Consider the following 22,408-nt stretch of genomic DNA (forward strand, 5'->3'; position numbering starts at 1 on the left):
GGGTAAGAGATTACTTGAGGCTATTCCCAAGGTTTTTCCTCCAATAACTGATTGGATAAAAATTCATTCCTGTAATTAGAATAAAGATGAGAATGTTTTGATTATCAAACCAGACTGCTTCAAAAGTTTTCTGAACACTCTGGTCTTACCTTATCTGCTCTGGATGCAACAGGAGCTTTTAATGCCTGAAATTTCAGCCTTGGTTAAGCGGCACTGATTAGACTGAGAAAGGGCCCCCATTGTGGAATGTAGTTATTTGGCTTTTAAATTTCCCAGACTTTTGAGGCTGAAAGGGACAAAAAGGCTAAGAAATTTATGGCACTTCAATTTCAGCAATTACAGTCCCAAATCAAAAGAATGCCAAACCTTCTAATGGCCCCAAAGCTGGCATCTGCCACTATTGTAAGAAACATGGTCATTGGAAAAATGGATGTTATAAATTTAAAAACAAAATGAAAACTTGGCAACAAGAAGTCTGTCAACCTAACATGGAATGAAGAGGCTCTGGGGACACAACAGAGACTTTTCCTACGGTGTGCTTAACCTGCAAGGGGAAACTATTGTAAACATTAATGGAGAACCATGCCAGTTTTTTTTTTATTAACAATGGAGTCACCTTATGTGCTATTAACCCCAATGTTTTGCAAAAGTTCCTGCCCTGGAGTACAAACATCTCAAAGGTAGTGGCAGTTACCAAACAAGAGCAAGCACAAATTTATTCTCAACTCAGTCCAATATTTCTTGGTCCTACTGAAGACTTTTACTTAGTCCTGATACTCCTGTCGATTTGTTGGGCCAAGATCATTTGTGTAAACGGAATTGTCATTTGCAATTTACTGTAAAGGGGGAAATATTAAGTTTGCCCAATGTCCAAAAATTTACCGACATGTGTTTTGAATTAGAATAGATTGAAAAGGAAGAGATTGCTTGCTGCTTCCAAGCACTGGTCACACATAATGATGATTCAACTCGATCTAGCCTTCTTTATCCTGCTGTATTTTCATTAATTCCTGAATCTGTATGGGCCACCACGTCTACTGATGTGAGCTGTGTTTTGTCAGCAGAGCCAATCAAGATTCAAAAAGAGAGACTTCTGGCAAACATGGCACCATAGACAGAAGCATCACACTGTCCCTCTATAGTAAAGACCTGAAAAACTAAGTGAAACAGAGACGAATGTCATTCCTGGAACCTGAAGTGTCAAATGAAGAGATAAAGAACTCAACCAAGCACGAAACGGAATAAGAAACTGACAGAGGACAGAGAGCAAGGAGAGATACGTGTGGAGGGCCCCATCGCTAATGCAGCACAGATTTGCCATCTTGGACTCCTGTTGGGGATTGGCAGACACGGAGCACAGGAAAGCAGCTTTGCAGAACTCCGAACAGGAGACAGATCACCTGGTAACCAGTGATACTTTCCCACCACCAATGATCTCCCTGCTGCTCTGCCTCCCAGCTTGCTGGCTGGTTGTGGTGGCTCAGCTGGCCGGGAAGTGTAGCGTCCATGCTGCTTGGATTCGCCCCACCCACATCAGAGATCAGCAGCCAGAGAGTATGGGAAAGCAGCTTAATGAAGTTCCCGGCAGGAGACAGCACCCACTTCTGTTTCTCTCTCCTCTCTCTTCTTTCCCATACCCCTATTAGCGCCACACATCTTTCCTGCCTACCTGCACCATGCACTGAACATCACACCCCTAAGAAGCACAGGTACAGCCTTCTGGAAGCTGCCCAGCACTGACTCCTGGCCCGCCTTGTCAGCCCTAGTACATGTCACAAACAACCCATCCCAGCCCCTCCCCTTCAGCTGGACCTTCCTTGCAGCACCATAGCTGATTGACTGGCCCTGCCCATTGGACAAGTAGATGAAAAGTATTGTGACTACTGATGAGCAAACAACAAAGAAGGCATAGCCTACCTGCTCAGACATAACCAAATAAAACAGAAAAGCAGGACAAAACAAATAAATCTACAATCAAGAAATGAAGAAAATAACTACTGAATGTCCCAAAGACAGCAAACAATATCAAAACATATAAAAAAACAGGACAGGATGGTTCCAGTAGGCATCCAAAATAAAACACCAGATGACTTTCCAGTAGAAGAAAAGGCACTAGAACTACCTGACAGGGAATGCAAAGCTCTAATATTCACAGCTAGCCAAGAGTTAAAGCAAAAAGCAGAGAAAAATAAACAAATTTATGGATAAGACAGACAAATTCATGGAAAATACAGACCAAAAAAAATGGGATAATTTAGGAAAGTAATACAGGAGCAAAATGCCAAAATAAACTCACAACTAAAATCATACGAAATCAACAATTAGAAATCTAAAAGATAAACAAGATTTCAGAAATGGACAGTGTCATAGAAGGGCTGAGGAGCAGGTTTGAAACAATGGAAGACAGATTCAGTGAAATTGAGGACAAACACTTGGATACAATTCTGTTTGAGGAAAAAATCAGAAAAAAGAACGAAGAAAAATGAAGAAACCCTGAGAATTATGTGGGATACAATCAAAAGCAAAAATTTGCGAGTGATCAGAGTTCCAGAACAGGGAGAGACAATGGAAAACACAGAGAAGATCACCAAAGAATTGCTGACAGAAAACTTCCCTAATATTATGAATGATGAAAAGCCGACCATCCAAGAAGCTCAATAAGCCCTGTATAGGATAGACTCCAAAAGAAAAATGCCAAAGCATGTCATAATTACACTCGCTAAAACCAAAGACAAAGAAAAAATCCTGCGAGCAGCTTGAGAAAAACAAAAAGTGACATACAGAGGAGAAACAATCAGTCTAAGCTCTGGGGGACCTCATACCACCAAGAAAGAAGCACTAGGAGCACAGCACGTCCTTTAGACCTGGGGTCCCTGCATGAAAAATCTCCTCATCTGGGGCGACATTGATGAGAAGGCCGACAGAGAGAGAAAGCCTTCCCCTAGAGCTGATGCCCTGAATTTGGACTTGTAACCCACTAGACTGTAAGAAAATAGATTTCTCTTTGTTAAAGCCATCCACAAGTGGTATTTCTGATATGGCCACACTAGATGACTAAGACAGAATTTGGTACCGAGAGAGTGGAGTGCTGCTCTAACAGATCCCTAAAATCTGGAATTGGTTTTGAAACTGTGAATGGATAGAGTTGCAACAGTGGCAGAGGACCAGTGCAGCAGAGAACCTGCGGTGGCAGAGAAGCGGCAACAGCAGAGAACCAACAGCAGCAAAACTAGGAGATCAGCGTGAGATGGCACTGGAGCTGACCCACGGAGTGAGAGAGCTGAGTGCCTGTGCGCAGGAGGCTTCCTGGCAGAGTGGGGTGCCTCTAGGCACTTCATAGTGGAGCTACAGAGCTTCAGAACACTTGCCCCAGCAGGGCAGAGGCGGGTGTGAGGCCCAAAGAGCCAAGAGACCAAGAAACCAGGAAGCAGAAGCTGAAGAGACAACACAAGAAGCCAAGCTACCTCAGTCTCAAAAGGTATGGCTGTGACCTCAGGGGTCACAAAGGGTGGAGCCATGGCTTCTGGTGTTTCTAAGGGTGGAATTGCCACTCAGATGGACTAGGAGAATAGTGCGCCTAGAGCTGAGGGAGCATAGTTGCAGTCCCAGTAGGCCTGGAAGGCAGAGATGAAGCCCAGGGCTGAGAGATCTCCACTCAGAATCTGGAGAGCGTGGTCAATATCTAGAGGCTGGAGGATAGGGCTATTGTGTAAATTATCTCAGAGAACAGAGGATTATCTTCGAAGCTTTGAAGGCTAATGTAATGTCTTCTGCTGACTTGTCTGGTGCCTGTTATGCCTCCTTTCCCTTCAGTTTCTCCCATTTGGTAATGGAAATGTCTAGCTTGTGCCTGTTCTGCCATTGTACCATTGGAAGCAAATAACTTGTATTCTAGATTTCACAGATGAAGAGGGATTTTTGGATTTTGGAGTTAAGACTTTTGCTATAATATGACGGGGTAAATATGTTTTGCATGTTACAAGGAGGTGATTTTTTGGGGGGACAAAGGATGGAATGTCATGGATTGAATTATGTCCCCCGAAAAATGTGTGTATCAACTTGGTTAGGCCATGATTCCCAGTATTGTATGGCTGTCCTCCATTTTGTGATTGTAATTTTATGTTGAGAGGATTAGGGTGGGATTGTAACACCACCCTCACTCAGGTCATTCCCTGATCTAAGGTAAAAGGAGTTTCCCTGGGGTGTGGCCTGCATGGCCTTTTATCTTTCAAGAGATAAAAGGAAAGGGAAGCAGGCAGAGAGTTGGGGATCTTATACCACCAAGAAAGAAGCACCAGGAGCATAGCATGTCTTTTAAACCCGAGGTCCCTGCGTGAAGAAGCTCCTCATCTGCAGGAACATTGATGAGAAGGCTGACAGAGAGAGAAAGCCTTCCCCTGGAGCTGATGCCCTGAATTTGGGCTTGTAACCTAGTAGACTGTGAGAAGATAAATTTCTCTTTGTTAAAGCCAAAAATAAATAAATAAATAAACGACTGAGATCTGATTATTCCGCAGAAACCATGCAGACAAAAAGGCAATGGGATGACATACATAAAGCTTTGAAAGAAAAACATTGCCAACCAAGAATAATATACCCTGCAAAACTTTCATTCAAAGATGATGGTGAAATTAGGACATTTCCAGATAAACAGAAATTAAGACAATATGTAAAAACAAAACCAAACTTACAAGAATCATTAAAGGGAGTCCTTCAGTCTGAGAACAAACAACATCAGACCACAGCCTGAATCTAGGAGGCAAGATTGTACCAGCCGAATACTAACCTAGGAAATGAACTCTCAAGGACTATCCAAAGCAAAAACAACTGCAACAGGGAACCAGAGAGGCTAACGTGTAATTGACAACAATGTCAGAACAATAAAACAGGGTATAAACAGTATAGGTATAGAACTTTCTAATGGAGAGGAAGGCTAGGTGATAACAAGTTATAATAGACTGGTTCAAACCAAGGAAGATAAGGGTAAATTTCAAGGTAACCACAAAGAAAGTTAACAAACCTCATCAAAATAAAGAAGAAAAACATAAAGTCTCAATAAAAACAAAATCTACAAAAACAACAGAAATGAAAAAGAAATCTACAAACAAAAGGAACTCAGCACAGGAGAGGAAGAGGAACAAAGAAAATGTTAGCACAACAACAACAAAAAAAGCACTACAAAATGACAGCAATAAACACATGCCTACCAATAATTTCACTGAATGTAAATGGCCTAAATGCACCCATAAAGAGACACAGAGTGACAGAATGGATTAAAAAACAGGATCCATCAACATGCCGTCTACAAGAGACACACCTTAGAAACAAAGACATAAATTTATTAAAAATCAAAGGATGGAAAAAAAAAAAATCAAACAAACAACTACCAAAAAAGAGCAGGAGTAGCGATACTAGTCTCAGATAAGATAGACTTTAAAACAAAATCCACCATAAAAGACGAAAAAGGGCACTATATAATGATTAGAGGGACGACCCATCACCAAGACTTAACCGTAATAAACATCTATGCACCCATTGACAAGGCTCCAAAACACATAAACTCTAACAGCACTGAAAACAGAAATTGACAGTTCTACAATGTCTTAGTCATCTATTGCTGCCATAACAGAAATGCCACAAGTGGATGGCTTTAGCAAAGAGAAATTTATTTTCTCACAGTCTAGTAGGTTACAAGTCCAAATTCAGGGCGTCAGCTCCAGGGGAAGGCTTTCTCTCTCTGTTGGCTCTGGAGGAAGATCCTTGTCTTCAATATTCTCCTGGTTGAGGAGCTTCTCAGGTGCAGGGATCCCGTGTCCAAAGGACATGCTGTGCTCCTTGTGCTGCTTTCCTGGTGGTATGAGGTCCCCAGCTCTCTGCTTGCTTCCCTTTCCTTTTTATCTCTTGAGAGATAAAAGGTGGCGCAGGCCACACCCCAGGGAAACTCCCTTTACCTTGGATCAGGGAGGTGACCTGAGTAAGGGCAGTGTTACAATTCCACCCTCATCCTCTTAACATAAAATTACAATCACGAAATGGAGGACAACTACACAATACTGGGAATCATGGCCTAACCAAATTGACACATATTTTTGGGGGGACACAGTTAGATCTGTGACACACAATAACAGTAGGAGACTTCAACACACCACTCTCAGTAAAGGACAGAACATCTAGAAAGAAACTCAACAAAGATACAGAAAAGCTAAAGGGCACAATTGCCAACTTGACCTCATGGACATATATAGAACACTCCACCCAATAGCTGCAAAGTACACATTCTTTTCCAAAGTACATGGAATGTTCTCCAGAACTGACCACGTCTTAGGACACAGAGCAACTCTCAACAAAATCCAAAATATTGAGATAATACAAAGTATCTGCTCTGACCACAATGTCATCAAAGTAGAAATTAATAACAGGAAGAGTAAGGAAAAAAAATCAATTACTTGGAAACTGAAAAACACCCTGCTTAAAAACCACTGGATAATAGAAGAAATCAAAGATGGAATCAAAAATTTCTAGAATCAAGAAATGCAAATTAAAACTACAATGAGATTCCATCTCACTCCAACAAGGCTGGCATTAACCCAAAAAACACAGAATTGTAAGTGTTGGAGAGGATGTGGAGAGATTGGAACACTTATCCACTGCTGGTGGGAATGTAAAATGGTACAACCACTTTGGAAATCGATTTGGTGTTTCCTTAAAAACCTAGAAATAGAACTACCATAAAACCTAACGACCCAGCAATCCCACTCCTCGGAATATATCCTAGAGAAATAAGAGCTTTTACACAAACAGATATATGCACACCCATGTTTATTGCAGCAGTGTTTACAATTGCAAAAACATGGAAGCAACCAAGGTGTCCATCAACGGATGAATGGATAAATAAATTATGGTATATTCACACAATGGAATACTACGCATCGATAAAGAACAGTGAGGAATCTGTGAAACATTTCATAACATGGAGGAATCTGGAAGACATTATGTTGAGTGAAATTAGTCAGTTGCAAAAGGACAAATATTGTATAAGACCACTATTATAAGAACTTGAGAAATAGTTTAAACTGAGAAGAAAGCATTCTTTTGTGGTTATGAGAGGGGGGAGGGAGGGAGGGTGGGAAAGGGGTATTCACTAATTAGATAATAGATAAGAACTACTTTAGGTGAAAGGAAAGACAACACACAATACAGGGGAGGTCAGCACAACTGGACTAAACCAAAAGCAAAGAAGTTTCCTGAATAAACTGAATGCTTTGAAGGCCAATGTAGCAGGGGCAGCGGTTTGCAGACCATGGTTTCAGGGGACCTCTGAGTCAATTGGCATAATAAAATCTATTAAGAAAACACTCTGTGTCCCACTTTGAAGAGTGCCGTCTGGGGTCTTAAACACTAGCAAGCAGCCATCTAAGATGCATCAATAAGTCTCAACCCACCTGGATCAAAGGAGAATGAAGAACACCAAGGACACAAGGTAATTACGAGCCCAAGAGACAGAAAGGGCCACATGATCCAGGAACTACATCATCCTCAGACCTGAAGAACTAGATGGTGCTCGGCTACAACTGATGACTGCCCTGACAGGGAACACAACAGAGAACCCCTGAGGGAGCAGGAGAGTAGTGGGATGCAGATCCCAAATTCTCATGAAAAGACCAGACTTAATGGTCTGACTGAGACTAGAAGGACCCCAGCGGTCAGGGTCCCCAAACCTTCTGTTGGCTCAGGACAGGAACTATTCCTGAAGCCAACTCATCAGACATGGATTGGACTGGACAATGGGTTGGAGAGAGATGCTGATGAGGAGTGAGCTACTTGCACCACGTGGACACTTGAGACTATGTTGGCATCTCCTGTCTGGAGGGGAGATGGGAGGGTAGAGGGTGTTAAAACTGGCAAAATGGTCATGAAATGAAAGACTGGAAGGCTGACTGAGTGGGCTGACTCATTAAGGGGAGAGTAAATGGGAGTACGTAGTAAGGTGTATATAAGTTTATATGGGAGAGACTGACTTGATTTGTAGACTTTCACTTAAAGCACAATAAAAATTATTAAAAAAAAGAAGTTTCTAGAATCAAATGAGAATGAAAACACATTCCAAAACCTCTGGAACACAGCAAAGGCAGTCCTTAGAGGTCAATTTATAGCACTAGATGCACACATCAAAGAAGAAGAAAGGGACAAGATCAAAACATTAGTCATACAACTTGAACAAATAGAAAGAGAGCAGCAAAAGAAGCCCACGGTCACCAGAAGAAAGGAAATAATAAAGATCAGCACAGAAATAAATGAACTAGAGAATAGAAAAACAATAGAACTGATCAACAAAACCAAAAGTCGGTTCTTTGAAGGATCAACATAATCGATGTCACTGGCCAATCTGACAAAAGAAAAACAGGAGAGAACGCAAATAACCCAAATAAGAAATGAAGTGGGGAGCATTACAACAGACATGCCAACAAATTTGGAAACCTTGAGGAAATGGACAAACTTCTAGATACACACTACCTACCCAAACTAACACAAAATGATGTTGAAAACCTGAACAGATCCATAAGAAAAGAAGAGATAGAAAAGGTAATAATAATAATAAAAAAAAAACTCCCAATCAAAAAAAGCCCTGGCCCAGATGGCTTCACTGGAGAATTCTACCAAACATTGAGAGAAGAGCTTACACCAGTACTACTCAAACTCTTTCAGAACATAGAAAAGGAAGCAATACTTCTGAATTCATTCTATGAAGCCAGCATAACCCTGATACCAAAACCAAAGACACCACAAAAAAAAGAAAATTACAGACCAATGTCTCTCATGAATATAGATGCAAAAATTCTCAACAAAATTCTAGCCAATACAGCATCATATAAAAAAAAAAATAATACACCATGACCAAGCTGGAGTCATACCAGGTATGCAAGGATGGTTCAACATTAGAAAAATTAATCAATGTAATCCAACACATAAATAAAAAGAAAAGAATCACATGATCATCTCAGTTGACACAGAAAAGACATTCGACAAAGTCCAACACCCATTCCTGATAAAAACTCTCAATAAAATATAGAAGGGAAATTTCTCAATGTAATAAAGGACATCTATGCAAAACAAATGGCCAACATCATTCTCAATGGAGGAAGGCTGAAAACATTCCCCTTGAGAACAGGGACAAGACAAGGATGTCCTTTATCTCCACTCCTATTTAACATTGTGTTGGAAGCCTAACTAGAGAAATAAGGCAAGAAAAAGAAATAAAGGGCATCCAAATTGGTAATGAAGAAGTTAAACTCTCCCTATTTGCAGATGAGATGATGCTAAGAAAATCCAAAAGAGTCCACGAGAAAATTACTGGAGCTAATAGAAAGATTCAGCAGAGTAGCAGGATACAAGATCAACATATAAAAATCAGTTGGATTCCTGTACAACAATAAAAAGAACAATAAAAGGAAATCAGGAAAACAATACCACTTATAATAGCCCCTAAAAAAATAAAATACTTGGGAATAAATCTAACCAGGCATGTAAAAGACCTATGCAAAGAAAACTGCAAAGCACTACTGCGAGAAACCAAAAGAGATCTAAATAAATGGAAAAGCATACCATGCTCATGGATAGGTGCACTCAACATTGTGAAAATGACAATTCTACCCAAAGCGATTTACAAATACAATGCAATACCAAACCAAATACCAACATTTTTTAAAGAGATGGAAAACTTATCATTAACTTTATATAGAAAGGGAAGAGGCCCTGGATAAGTAAAGCACTACTGAAGAACAAGAATAAAGTAGAAGAACTCACACTACCTGACCTCAGAATCTACTACACAGCTATGGTAGTCAAAACAGCCTGGTACTGGTACAATGACAGATACATTGACCAATGGAACAGAATTGGGAACCCAGATGTAAATCCATCCACCTATGGTCACCTGATCTTTGACAAGGGTCCAAAATTCATCAAATGGGGAAAAGACAGCCTTTTTAAAAAATGGTGTGTCAAAACTGGATGTTCATCTGTAAAAAAATGGAACAAGACCCATACCTCACACCATATACAAAAACTAACTCAAAATGGATCAAAGATCTAAATATAAAGCCAAAAACTATGAAGTTCATAGAAGAAAAAATATGATTGATGCTAGAGGCCCTAATACATGGCATTAACAGGATATGAATTGTAACCAACAACACACAAGCTTAAGAGGATAAGCTAGATAACTGGAATCTTCTAAAGATTAAACACTTACATTCATAAAAGACTTCACCAAAGGTGTAAAAAAGAACCTACAGACTGGGAAAAAATTTTTAGCTATTACAAATCAGACAAAGGTCTAATCTCTAAAATCTACAAGAAAATTCAACACCTCTACAACAAAAAGACAAATAGTCCAAATCAAAAATGGACAAAGGATAGGAATAGACACTTCACCAAAGGAGGCATTCAAGCGGCCAACAGACACATGAGGAAATGATCACGATCTCTAGCCATCAGAGAAATGCAAATTGAAACCACAATGAGATACTATCTCACCCTGGCATTACTGGTACAAATCAATAAAACAGAAAATAACAAATGTTGGAGAGGATGCGGGGAGATCAGAACTCTTATGCGCTGCTGGTGGGAATGCAAAATGACACAACATTTTTGGAAAATGATATGGTGTTTCCTTAGAAAGCTAGAAATAGAAATGTTGTATGATCCAGGAATTCCACTCTTAGGAACATATTCTAGATAAGAGTCATCACGTGAATAGATATACGTACACCCATGTTCATTGCAGCGTTGTTCACAATAGCAAAAAGATGGGAACAATCTACACGCCCATCAACAGATGAATGGATAAACAAACTGTGGTGCATACATGCAATGGAGTATTACGCAATGTTAAAGAACAGCAATGAATCTGTGAAGTATCACATAACATGGATGCATCTGGAGGACATTATGCTGAGTAAAATAAGTCAGTCAAAAAAGGACAAATATTGTATGAAACCCCTACTGTAAAAACTCATGAAAAGGTTTACATAAAAAAAGAAACAATCTTTGATGGTTACGAAGGTGGGGAAGGGTGAGGATGGAAAAACACTTAGTAGACAATAGATAAGTGGTAACTTTGGTGAAGGGTAAGAGAGTACACAATGCTTGTACAGTACTAGCCTGTACAAGGCAGGGCCATGGTAGCTCCATAGACACACCCAAACTCCCTGAGGGACTGAATTGCTGGTCTAAGGGCTGTGGGGACCATGGTCTCAGGGAACATCTAGCTCAATTGGCATAAGAGTTTATAAAGAAAATGTTCTACATTCTACTTTGGTGAGTAGCGTCTGGGGTCTTAAAAGCCTGTGAGCAGCCGTTTAGGACACTCCACTTGCCTCACCCCTTTGGGAGCAAGGAAGAATGAAGAAAACTGACTGTTCTGACAGAGATCACAATGGAGGGTCCTGGACAGAGCTGAAGAAAAATGTAGAGCAAAATTCTAATTCAAAAAGGAAGACCAGACTTCCTGGCCTGACAGAGACTGGTGAAACCCTGAGAGTATGGACTCTGGACACCCTTCCAGCTCAGTAATGAGGCCACTCCTGAGGTTCACTCTTCAGCCAAAGATTGAAGAGGCTCACAGAACAAAACAGGATTAAAGGGGCTCACCAGTCCTGGAGCGGGGACCGGAAAGTAGGAGGGAACAGGAAAGTTGGTAATAGGGAACCTAGGGTAGTAGGGAGAGTGTTGACATGTTGTGGGGTTGTTAGCCAATGTCATACAACAAGGTGTGTACTGTTTGATGAGAAACTAGTTTGTTCTGTAAACCTTCATCTGAAGTTCAATTAAGAAAAAATAAAAAAAATTCAAATAGATACATCTAAACCCTTGTGAAAGATTCCTCAGTATCCCCTAAAATGAGAAGTCAAGAAGGGAGTAGCTCCCACCACACAAGATTTCCTTTCTAAAGGCTTGATTGTCCCCTGTCCCAGCCCTTGCAACACCCCTGTTCTTCTTAAGAAGAAATCAGATAATAAGGGTTAGCAGATTGTTCAGGATTTATGTGCCGTTAGCCACATTGTTATTCCTAGGTTTCCAGGAGAACCAAACCCTCATTTACTGCTTTCCGATATCCCTCCAAATGTCACCCATACTGCAGTTGTTGATCTTTGCAGCACTTTTTTAAGTATTTCTGTGCATCCTAAAAGCAAGTATTTGTTTGCTTTCACCTAGGAAAATCAACAATTTACCTGGACTGTAATGCCACGGGGATTTACTGAATCTCTCACTTATTTTCCCCAAATTTTCCATGCAGACTTGCAGCTTTTGCAGTTTCTGAACACATCCAAATTGCTGCAATATGTTGATAATTTATTAGTATGCTCAATCTCCCAGCAGGCTTGCATTGACAATAGCATAGCTTTGCTAAGGCATTTTGTTGTTGTTGGACATAAAGTTTCCATAGAGAAATTACAATTGTCCTGAACTTCTTTCTAATATTTGGGCCATATATTCTGCAGAAGGTATCTCTATCGACCCTAAACGAAAAGAGGCCATTTTTGCTTTCCCTACCCCTAGACTCCACTGTCGTTGAGTTGATTCCAGCTCATAGAGACTCTGTAGGACAGAATAGTGCCCAGTGGATTTAAACCGCCAAACTTTTGGTTAGCAACTGTAGCACTTAACCACTAGGCCACCGGGGTATAGGATCGGTATGAGTCGGCATCGACCTGACGGCACTGGGTTTGGTTTTTTTTTTTTTTTTTGGTTTTCTACCCCTAGAACAAAGAAACAGCTATGAGGGTTTTTAGGGCTTTGTGATTATTGTAGGACTTGGATGCCTAATTTTTCCTTGTTGGTCCAACTCTCATATAAATATTTAAAGGCCTGTTAAGCTGATTCATTCCAAATTTCACCAGACGATCAGGAGGTTATAGATAAATTAAAAGGGGCTTTAACAGAAACACATTGTCATGGATTGAATTATGTCTCCCCCAAAATGTGTGTATCGATTTGGCTGGGCCATGATTCCCAGTATTGTGTGATTTTCCTAGATGTTGTGAAGCCTGCCTCTCTGATGTTAATGAGGGAGGATGGCTGGCAGTTGCGTTAGTGAGGCAGGACTCAATCTACAAGATTGGATTGTGTCTTGAGGCAATCTCTTGCAATATAAAGAAGCGAGCAGAGAGACAGGAGGACCTCATACCAACAAGAAAGCAGTGCCAGGAACAGAGCATATCCTTTAGACTCAGGGTCCCTGCATGAAGAAGCTCCTAGTCCAGGGGAAGATTGATGAGAAAGCTGACAGAGAGAGAAAGCCTTCCCCTGGTGCTGACACCCTGAATTTGGACTTTTAACCTACTTTCTGTGAGGAAATAAACTTCTGTTTGTTAAAGCCATCCGTTTACGGAATTTCCATTATACCAGCACTAGATGACTAAGACACATCTGCTCTAGGTTTTCTCAACTATCACTTAGATTTTTCTTTATTTATATATAAAGTGTCTGGAAACAATTTATGAGTGTTGACCCAGAAACAGGGAGGATATCAAAGACCTGTAGGCTATAACAGCCTGCAGCTTGACCTTGGAGCTGAAGGATACACTCCCCTCGCCCCCCATCTCCGGGCTGTAGCTGCTACAGCCGAATTGGTAGAAAGCACTGCAGATATAGTGCTGGGAATTTTTTTAGATATTTCTGGGCCCTGTGCTGTATCTGCCATACTTAATTCTGCTGTGACTCAACACCTTTCTGCCAGTTGGCTCACTTCTTATGAAGGTCTTCTGACCGCATCTAATGTTAGACTACATTCTGTGACTTGTTTAAATACAGAACCCTTCTCCATGAAACTCACAATAATTACCCTATGCATAACTGCCTGTATTTAACTGAACAACTTTTGACCCTTGAAAAGATTTAAGAGAAACTCCTTTAACTGATCCTGATTTAGTGTTTTGTTTTGTTTTGTTTTTTTTTTGTGAACAGCTCCTACTTAAGACCAAATTCTGCTAGCTGTCATTACCAGGCTATATATGTCATCACAACTTCTGCTGAAAAGTCCTTAAGAGTCAGACTTTTCCTGAAGCTACTTCTGCCCAGCAAGCTGAATTAACTGATGGAATATAAACTGAAGTGTTTCAACAAACAGATGCAGCGCTGCAAGTGCTCACTTATCTATGCCAAGAAATTTGGAAGACAGCTACCTGGCCAACTGACCGAAAGAGATCCATATTTATGTCTATTCCCAAGGAAAGTGATCCATCCAAATGCAGAAATAATCGAACAATATCATTAATATCACATGAAAGCAAAATTTTGCTGAAGATCATTCAAAAGGTGATGCAGCAGTATATTGACAGGGAATTGTCAGAAATTTAGGCTGGATTCAGAAGAGGACGTGGGATATCATTGCTGATGTCAGATGGATCCTGGCTGAAAGCAGGGAATACCGGAAGGATGTTTACCTGTGTTTTATTGACTGTGCAAAGGCATCCGACTATGTGAATCATAATGAATTGCTAAGAATGGGAATTACAGAACACTAAATTGTGCTCATGAGGAATCTGTACACAGAATAAGAGGCAGTTGTTTGGACAAAACAAGGAGATACTGCTTGGTTTAAAGTCAGGAAAGGTGTGTGTCAGGGTTGTATCCTTTCACCATACCTATTCGATCTGTATGCTGAGCAAATAATCCGGGAAACTGGACTATATGAAGAAGAATGGGGCATCAGAATAGGAGGAAGATTCATTAACAACCTGCGTTATGCAGATGACACAACATTGCTTGCTGAAAGTGAAGAGGACTTGAAGCACTTACTGATGAAGACCAAAGGCCACAGCCTTCAGTATGGATTACACCTCAACATGAAGAAAACAAAAATCCTCACAACTGGACCAATGAGCAATGTCATGATAAATGGAGAAAATATTGAAGTTGTCAAGAATTTCATTTCACTTGTATCAACACCAATGGAAGCAGTAGTCAAGAAATCAAAAGATGCATTGCATTGGGCAAATCTGCTGCAAAAGGCCTCTTTAAAGTGTTGAAAAGCAAAAATGTCACCTTGAAGACTAAGGTGTGCCTGACCCAGGCCATGATATTTTCATATGCATGTGAAAGCTCAACAATGAATAAGGAAGATGGAAGAAGAATTGATGCCTTTGATTTGTGGTATTGGAGAAAAATATTGAATATACCGTGGACTGCCAAAAGCACCAACAAATCTGTCTCGGAAGAATTACGACCAGAATGCTATTTAGAAGCAAGAATGGCGAGATTATGTCTCACATACTTTGGACATGTTGTCAGGAGGGAGAACAACATCATGCTTAGTAAAGTACCGGGTCAGCGGAAAAGAGGAAGACCATCAATGAGATGGGTTGACACAGTGGCTGCAAAGATGGGCTCAAGCATAACAGCGATTGTGCACATGGTGAAAGACTGGGCAGTGTTTCCTTCTGTGGTACACAGGGTTGCTATGAGCTGGAACCGACTTGACGGCACCTAACAACAACACCTAGAGCTTATAAGGAACCCTGGTGGTGTACTAGTTAAGAGCTCAGCTGCTAACCAAAAGGTCAACAGTTCGAGTCCACCAAGGGCTCCTTGGAAACCCTAGAAGAAAGTCTTAATATTTACACTGGATCTAAGTATTATTTGAGGGTTATACAGAATTTTGGCATGTTATGGAAACAAAGAACATTTTTAACCTATTCTGGGACTGCCATGATAAAGGGAACTTTAGTGGCAGACCTTTTACATACTCTGCTACTCCCATCTGAAATTGCTGTAATAAAAACACAAGCTCACAAGACAAAAGGAGTACCCCAAACTAAAGTGATTAGAGGGAATACTCTTCCTGACGGAGCAGTCAAACAAGCTGCTTCTAAAATTACTATTGTCCTAATGATGAATAAGGAGCCCTGGAGGCACAGTGGTTAAGCATCTGGCTGTTAACCAAAAGGCTGGTAGTGCAAATCCACCAGCTGCTCCTTGGAAGCCCTATGGGGCTGTTCTACAATATCTTGTAGAGTCGCTATGAGTCGGAATTGATTTGACTGCAACGAGTTTAATTTTTAATGATGAATAAAGAAAATGAACACTTGAACTTGTTTATTGATCATCTCAACCTTTATGAATTAACTTCAGAAAAAATTTTAAAGCACCACTATTAGCCAAAACAAATGAGGTAGAAATATGGAGGAATGCAGATTGTTGTCAAGATTCTGTCACTAAATTATGGACAGGGCCTAATCATAAACGTGTCCTACCCAAATTTTTGCATTCTCTTATGATGCTGACCCTACATGAAGGGAACCACATGGGTTACGATAAAATTATTGAGACCATAAAGAAATATTGGTGGTGAAAATTTTTTGAAGTTTCTGAACATGTTGCCTCCCATCAACCCATTTGCCCTTGCTGCAATCCTGGAAAACATCTTAAAATCCTACACGGACAATATCCCTTGCCTTCTGGGCCTATGCTTGAATGGTAGCTAGATTTCATTCAGCTCCTGCCCTCAAATGGTTATAAATATGTATGAATGACGACCTGTAGATTTTCATATTGGGTGGAGGCTTTCCACTGCCACCATGCAACTGTGGCCTACGTAGCTAAGAAACTTCTTGAAAACATCATCCCTGCCTGGGGAGCACTGAAGACCCTTTCTAGTGATAAAAGGATCCATTTCACTGATCAAGTCATTCAAGAAATATGTCAAATCTTTCTCATCTTTCAGAGATTACATTGCCTTATCACTCTCAATTTCCTGGCCTAGTGGAAAGGTCTAATGGTATAATAAAAACTCAGTCATGCTTTGTGAGGCCCTAAATTTATCCTGGATTAAGGTTTTCCTTTAGTCCTTTTGAGCTTAAGATCTACCTCATTTGGATACCATAAACTTACTCCATATGAGATAATTACAGGAACACCTATAGCCCTCTCTCATGCTGCCTCTACCAGCTCTAACATTGTTCAACGTGAATTATGAAAATATCATCAATCTTTAATTCAATACTCTAAAGAATATTTTCCACAGGTTATAGAAGCCTTTTATGACCAAAAGTTAGAATCCAAAAACTTGCCTAACATTGTCCCAGGAGACTGTATTGGAAAAGATATCAACTAAAAGACTCAGTAGAACCTCAGTGGAAATGGCTATACCTAGTTCTCCTTACTAATTCAGGTGCCGCCAAATTACAGGCAGTGAAAACCTGGATCCATTTGTCACAACTAAAGAAGGCCACTTGGTCTAAGTACAGGTTCCTCATGAGCACAATTAAGTATTCTAGAATACCCATTCTTCACAACGTTATCCATAGTTTGTTATGATCCACACAGTCGAATGCCTTTGCATAGTCAATAAAACACAGGCAAACATCCTTCTGGTATTCTCTACTTTCAGCCATGATCCATCTGACATCAGTAATGATATATCTTGTTCCACGTCCTCTTCTGAATCTGGCTTGAATTTCTGGCAGTTCCCTGCAACTGCTTTTGAACGATCTTCAACGAACTTTTACTTTTGTGTGATATTAATGATATTGTTTGATAATTTCAGCATTCTGTTGAATCACCTTTCTTGGGAATGGGTACAAATATGGATCTCTTCCAGTCAGTTGGCCAGGCAACTGTCTTCCAAATTTCTTGCATAGACTAGTTAGCACTTCTAGCGCTGCACCCGTTTGTTAAAACATTTCAATTGGTATTCTGTCAATTCCTGGATCCTTGCTTTCACCAACGCTTACAGTGCAGCTCAGACCTCTTCCTTTAGTACCATTGGTTCTTGATTATATGCTACCTCTTGAAATGGTTGAATGTCGAACAGTCTTTTTTGATACAGTGACTCTGTGTTTTCCTTCCATCTTAATTGTGCTTATGAGGAACCTGTACTTAGGCCAAGAGGCAGTCGTTTGAACAAAACGAGGGGCTACTGGGTGGTTTAAAGTCAAGAAAGGTGTGTGTTGGGGTTGTAGCCTTTCACTATACTTATTCAATCTGTTTGCTGAGCAAATAATCTGAAAAGCTGGACTATATGAAGAAGAACGGGGCATCAGGATTGGAGGAAGACTCATTAACAACCTGTGATATGCGGGTGACACAACCTTGCTTGCTGAAAGTGAAGAGGACTTGAAGCACTTATTGATGAAGATCGAAGACTACAGCCTTTGGTATGGATTACATCTTAACACAAAGAAAACAAAATCCTTACAACTGGACCAGTAAGCAACATCATGACAGAGAAAAGATTGAAGTTGTCAAGGATTTCATTTTACTTGGATCCATAATCAACGCTCATGGAAACAGCAGTCAAGAAACTGAACGATGCACTGCATTGGGCAAATCTACTGCAAAAATGTCTTTCAAGAATTGAAAAGCAAAGATGTCACTTTAAGGACTAAGGTGCACCTGACCCAAGCCATGGCGTTTTCAATTGCCTCATATGCATGTGAAAACTGGACAACGAATAAGGAAGACTGAAGAATTGATGCCTTTGAATTATTGTGTTGGTGAAGAATATTGAATATACCACGGACTGCCAGAAAAGCAAACAAATCTACCTTGGAAGAAGTACAGCCAAAACCTCACTAGAAGCAAGGATGGCAAGACTTCATCTAATATATTTTGGACATGTTATCAGAAAGGACAAGTCCCTGATGAAGGATATCATGCTTGGTAAAGTAGAAGGTCAGCGAAAAAGAGGAAGACCCTCAACAAGATGGATTGACACAGTGGCTGCAACAATGGGTTCAAAATAACGATTGTGAAGACGGCACAGGACGGAGCAATGTTTCCTTCTGCTGTACATAGGGTCGCCATGAGTTGGAACAGACTTGACAGCACCTAACAATAACAATAAAAGAAGGCCAAGACACCCCCGTGGACTTGTCGACCCTCTGGAGAACTAAAACTCACTTTAAAATGCCCTAGTGGCCAGAAGCAGATGACATCTGAGGTAAACAGCTTATCCCAAAATCACAGAACAAGACTCCATGAATTTTGCTGAATTTTGTGGACTTTGCTTTATAATTGTAGCTATTCTTATGTTATTAGATTTACTTCATACTTATGGTCTTTTTCCTTGGTAATTTTATCCAACATGAAGGTCCACTTAATTTTTGTCTTTCTATTTTTTTCAGTGGCATCTTCCACTGCATGAGAAGAGAATGCATTTATTAAATTAGCCCATTCAGTAGCTAGCATCAGCAATTTGACTGAATGTTGTATGTCATTCCCATCTGCAACCTGAGTGTGAAAATTCAGATCCACCAGCATTTCCTATATCAAATTATAGTCTTATGACCAATGTTACTATTAATTTCAACATTATCTTTAAGTGAACCTTTCTTAGATTGTTTACAGCATGGTAATTACAAGAGTATATGACAGGGCAGGGGTCACAGTGAAGTTACATCAGAATTACTGGACATTCCTTTGTTTCATGATTAGGTCTGCATGGAAGATGGCTGTTGCTAGGATGAAAATGGAGCTAGCAACAAAGGAATCGTCTCAAATCTCAAGCCGGCCAGTTCAGATTTTCTCAGGGTCCCACAGATTTTAAAATTTCCTTACACATCCCTTAGCTGATACATGGTTCTCAAAATTTTTCTCCTGGTCTGTAGTTTGCCTTTTCACTTTATTGATAAAGCCCTTTGCTGTACGAAAGTATTGAAATTATATGAGGTCACATCTAACTATTTTGCTTTTCGCTTCTGGAGATTTTGTTATCATATCTGATAATCTATCAATTAACGGTAGGTCCCACACCCTTGCCCCTACATTCTCTTCTAAGAATTTTATGGTTTTAGTTTTCACATTTAGTTCCTTGAACCATTTTGAATTGGTTTTTGTGTATGGTGTGAGACATGGATCCTGATTTATTCTTATGCAGATGGAAATGCAATTTTCCCAGCACCATTTATTGAAGAGACTCTTCCTTCCCCATTGAATGGAATTCTCACCCTTGTCCAAAATTAGTTGACCACAGATGTATGGATTTATTTCTGGACTCCCAAATCTATTCCATTGGTCTATATGTCCGGTGTAAATGTCCGTTATTATACCAGTACCAAACCAAACCCATTGCTGTCAAGTCGATTCTGACTCATGGCGACCCTATAGAACAGAGTAGAACTTCCCCATACAGTTTCCAAGGAGCCCCTGCTGGATTTGAACCGCCAACCTTTCGGTTAGCAGCCATAGCTCTTAACCACTATGCCACAGGGTTTCCATACCAGTAAGAGGCTGTTTTAATTACTGTGGTTTTATAGTATGTTTTGAAGTCAGGGAACTGTGAGTTCTCCTACTTTTTTCTTCTTCTTCTCTTCCTTCTCTTTCTCCTCCTGCTCCTCCCCTTCTCCTCCTCCTTCTCAGAGATTGCTTTAGGTACTTGTGGTCCCTTGCACTTTCTATATGTGAGTTTTTAAAGAGAAAAGGGAAGATACAGAGTTGAAAATTAAACATCAGCTAAAGTTTGGTATGATATTTACCTTGGATTCTTTTCACAAGGTAAACTTGGAGCATGTTTACGGTTAACAGAACTTTTGTCACAAGGCGGTATTTGCGTGATTTTATAGTCACAGTGTCTCCACTCCACTGTGTCTCCTATATTTCTGTTTGTCTTTTCTTGGGCACATTCCACAATGGTTAGTGACCTTTGTAAATTTTCCTCTGCACTCAAAGGAATCTGTCGGCTTGGTCCTTAGTTTCTTTCTTTAACATACTGGATGGTGGGAATATGGATAATTAACATTTTAAAAACTTTTCTGTGTTGTCCGATGTTTTTACTTTTATAAACAGAATTTAAAATATAATCAATTATATTAAAAAAAGATTTCAATGCAGGAGTTGTTGTTGTTATTAGGTGCCATAAAATAGGTTCCGACTCAAAAGGACCCTATGTACCACAGAACTAAACACTACCCGGTTCTGTGCTATCCTTACAATTGTTGTTATGCTTGAGCCCATTGCTGCAACCACTGTGTCAATTCATCTTGTTGAGGGTCTTCTGCTTTTCCGCTGACCCTGTGCTTTACCAGGCATGATTTCCTTCTTCAGGGACTGATCCCTCCTGACAACATGCCCAAAGTATGTAAGACGCAGTCTCAGCATCCTTGCTTCTAAGAAGCGTCCTGGTTGTACTTCTTCCAAGACAGATTTGTTTGTTCTTTTGGCAATCCATGGTATATTAATATTCTTCGCCAACACCACAATTCAAAGGCATCAATTCTTTAGTCTTCCTTATTCATTGTCAAGATTTAACATGCATATAATGCGATAGAAAATACCATGGCTTGGGTCAGGTGGACCTTAGTCTTCAAGGTTACATCTTTACTTTTCAATACTTTAAAGAGGTCCTTTGCTGCAGGTTTGCCCAATGTGATGTGTGTTTTGATTTCTTGACTGCTGCTTCCATCGGTGTTGATTGTGAATCCAAGTAAAATTAAATCCTTGACAACTTCAGTATTTTCTCTGTTTATCATGACAATGGTTATTGGTCCAGTTGTGAAGATTTTTGTTTTCTTTATGTTGAGGTGTAACCCATACTGAAGGCTGTGGTTTTTGATCTTCATCAGTAAGTGCTTCAGGTCCTCTTCACTGTCAGCGAGCAAGGTTGTGTCATCTGCATAATGCAGGTTGATAATGAGTCTTCGTCCAATCTTCATGCCCCGTTCTTCTTCATATAGTCCAGCCTCTCTGATCATTTGCTCAGCATACGGATTGAATAGGTATCGTGAAAGGATACAACTCTGACACACACCTTTCCTGACTCTAAACTGCTCAGTATCCCCTTGTTCTGTCCGAACAACTTCCTCTTGATTTATGTACAGGTTCCTTATGAGCACAATTAAGTGTTCTGGAATTCCCATTCTTCTCAATGTTATCCATAATTTGTTATAATCTACACAGTCGAATGCCTTTGCATAGTCAATAAAACACAGGTAAACATCCTTCTGGTATTCTCTGCTTTCAGCCAGGATCCATCTGACATCAGTAATGATATCCCTGGTTCCACATCCTCTTCTGAATCCAGCCTGAATTTCTGGCAGTTCCTTGTTGATATACTGCTGCAGCCACTTTTGAATGATCTTCAGCAAAATTTTGCTTGCGTGTGATATTAATGACATTGTTCAGTAATTTCCGCATTCAGTTGGATAGCCTTTCTTGGGAATAGGCATAAATATGGATCCCTGGTAGTATAGTGGTTAAGAGCTACAGCTGCTAACCAAAAGGTCGGCAGTTCGAATCCAGCAGGGACTCCTTGGAAACTCTATGGGGCAGTTCAACTCTGTCACCAGTATTCAGATACCAGCAGGGTCACCCATGGAGGACAGATTTCAGCTGAGCTTCCAGACTAAGACAGACTAGGAAAAAAGACCTGGCAGTCGACTTTTGAAAAGAATTAGCCAGTGAAAACCTT

The sequence above is a fragment of the Loxodonta africana genome, chromosome 7 (genome assembly GCF_030014295.1).
Source record: "Loxodonta africana isolate mLoxAfr1 chromosome 7, mLoxAfr1.hap2, whole genome shotgun sequence".
NCBI lineage: Eukaryota > Metazoa > Chordata > Mammalia > Proboscidea > Elephantidae > Loxodonta > Loxodonta africana.